Here is a 2,873-nt window from a genome sequence, read left to right as displayed (position 1 = left end):
ATCCCTGCAACGCTAAGTAAAGGAGAGGGACTGACTGTAGAAAGGTCGCCATGGCCTGGAAGTAAACAGCAGTTTCCTGGTAAAGTAGTGACGTCCCTTTGTCAGAGCAGGAGATGACAGCAGCAGATTGTTTCATATTCATCTTCATCTAACCTTCACTGATGAGGTTAAAAAGACCTGACATTAACGGATGAACCTATTTTCTATTGCAGTATATTGAAGAAAAGTTAGAGAAGAGCCTAACAGATCAACTCCTTCAGTGTCCAGAGGATCATGATGCCAAGAACATCCTTCATTTGATTGGACCATCCAGACAGGGAATGCTGCGCTGCTCTTCAGATTGAACCTGAAGGTTAAATTAGTCTCAGTTGTTCTCTCTGAGTGAGAGCCCTTACTGACTCCCACAAAGTCATTTCTTCTTCTTCAGCACTAATAGATTCCCTGCTTGGGGCCCCGGGCCCCCAGCAATGCCAGGCCTCATGTTGGCGTCTGCTCTTTAGGAACCACATGTTCGGTCTGTCTCTGTGTTTCGGTCTGTCTCTGTGTTTTTGCTCATGTAGACCTTCCCTATCGGATGGACTGACTGTCAGTGTGAATAACATCAATTATAATAGAGGATTTTCAAACTATCATTTTTACCAGATTGTTTTATACAAAAAAGTTATTGAAGTAAACAAGTTATGCGTCTAAATTCCAGTGTAATTCCCTGCTTTATATAATGAAGCTGTGGTTCCAGCAGACCAGCAGGCAGGAGCAGCAATATGAGCAGATTCTCTTTACTGACAGATCCTCAGCTTCAGCTGGAAATGAACTCCATGCATGATTATAGTTGTTATGACTCGTCTGTAAACTCATCTGTTTCCACACTCAGCCTCAGGTTTACGAGGGTAATGATGGTGATGTTTGGTCGATCTAAACACCTGCTTAGGTTCTTTTCTCAGTCAGTACTCTGGTTTACTTCCTGTTCGTTAATATAAAGCTGCTGACATCTGATCCCTGATTGGATGAACTTAGTTTATGTAGAAAAAACATCTGGAATCAGACATTTGACCAGTCAGTCCTTGTTTCCACGGAAACATACTGCCTGTTTGCAGGGGGGGGGGTTTTGGATGATGCAATGAAGGGGCCGTCAGGAGAAAGGTGAGGGCAGAGGTGCTAATGAGAAGTAAGTCAGTGAAACACCTATTTGCTCTGTTTAGTGTTGATCTTCTAACATTTGATGATGGTTCTGCTCTGCTGATCAACGGACCATTTCATCCTGTGAGTCAGAGACTCCTGGCCTCCTATCATTTCCTAACGTTAGGAACGTCCTCCTCCTCCACCTCCTCCTCCACCATAGATACTTTGGAAGCAGAAGTAAATGAGCCGACTGATAAGAGCTTCTTTACTGCGTAACTATGGGTGACATCAGCCCGTCGATCTGCTACAGACGGTTTGGGTTAGAATAGAACAAAAACCTCCAGCTGAACCCCAGAACTCAGAGGAACAGTTTCCATGGTTAAGGAAAGAAGGACCAGGAGATCCTCATTGGCTAGAATGGAGAGGCAGAGATAGAGATTAATTTCTAGATGTGGAACATCACGTCACTGGCAGCAAACGCTGTTCTGATGCGTCCTAGATGGTAAAACACAGAGAGCAAAGGGAGAGGAGAGAAGGACAGCTTTCCACCAGACGTCTCAGGAAGTCATGGAAACATGGAAGCTCTTCCTCTGGGAACGTTCTACTTCCACAAAGAGAACCAAGTTAACTTCATTCATTTGCTTTGCTCTAGTTTAGCTGCAGCGAAGCACAAAAAACTGACAGAACAGAAGCAGGTGAACCAGCGTGAGGCGAGCCATTGGAACCCTCCTAAGGCCACTTCTAGAAAAAGCTCTGACTATAGATCTATGTTGACAGAGTTCTACATGAAGCACATCCTGATGCTTCCATCTGCTGCTGATGAATAATCATTTATTCTGATTAACAGCAAACATTGAACGCATCTTTAATCAGAGGTGCAATCAGTCCATCAAAGAAAAAACCTGCAAAACAAAATTAGAAAAACACATTTACAATAAAAAAAAACTGTTCAATCATAAAATGTGTTTTCTCAATCCTGATAGGCAGAACTGTTGATTTTAAATGTGATGTTATTATTTTCTCCTGGTAAACTGGCCCCAGTCATGGTGAACTCAGCTGATTCTGGGGCTGAAGCTGCTGGTCAGTGAGGAGGAGTTCAGGGCAGAGATGTTAAACGCCAGCAGTGTTTGGGATGCAGAGTCGGTGAAATCATTGCATCATAAGCGCTTTGATAAGTCGGCCTATTTTCAGAGGCCGGTAGCTGAAGGTGAAACCGTCCGTCTCACTGCAGCCGCTTTTACTGCAGATGATTGATTAGAGCAGAACCTGCTGCTGAATCATTCATGTTCTCACGTCTCTTTCAAGCTGCTTGTTTTACACACAGATCCCATAAATAACACAGGAGCAAACAATGATTATGACGCCAGCCGCCGTCACGCGCCGCCATGATGGAGAAAGGTTACCTTTCCCAGGCTGCCTGCTGCCTATAGACCAGCAGCAACCAATTAAAAACCAGCAGGGTCCAAATAAAGAAAATCATCCACCAGTAAAGGTCTGGAGAAGTTTTTAATTATAATCTGTTACTTTAAACAGAATTTAACACTGAAATAAAATGAGGTTTTTATGCATCCATGTTATACATTGAATAAAAAAAAAAAAATAGAATATTCTTCCATTTTAAAATCTAAAGTGTTTTTTGAAGTAGAGAACAACAATCTTTCAGTTTGGTTTATAGACTATTTCCTGATTCCCATATTTTCTCAAACCCCTAAACTGATCGTTTGTTATTTTCTTTCTTTTTTTCTGTCTTAATG

This window comes from Cyprinodon variegatus, unplaced genomic scaffold, assembly GCF_000732505.1.
Source record: "Cyprinodon variegatus isolate N-32 unplaced genomic scaffold, C_variegatus-1.0 Scaffold699, whole genome shotgun sequence".
Lineage (NCBI taxonomy): Eukaryota > Metazoa > Chordata > Actinopteri > Cyprinodontiformes > Cyprinodontidae > Cyprinodon > Cyprinodon variegatus.
The sequence above is the reverse complement of the archived record's forward strand: the minus strand, read 5'-3'. Positions refer to the sequence as shown.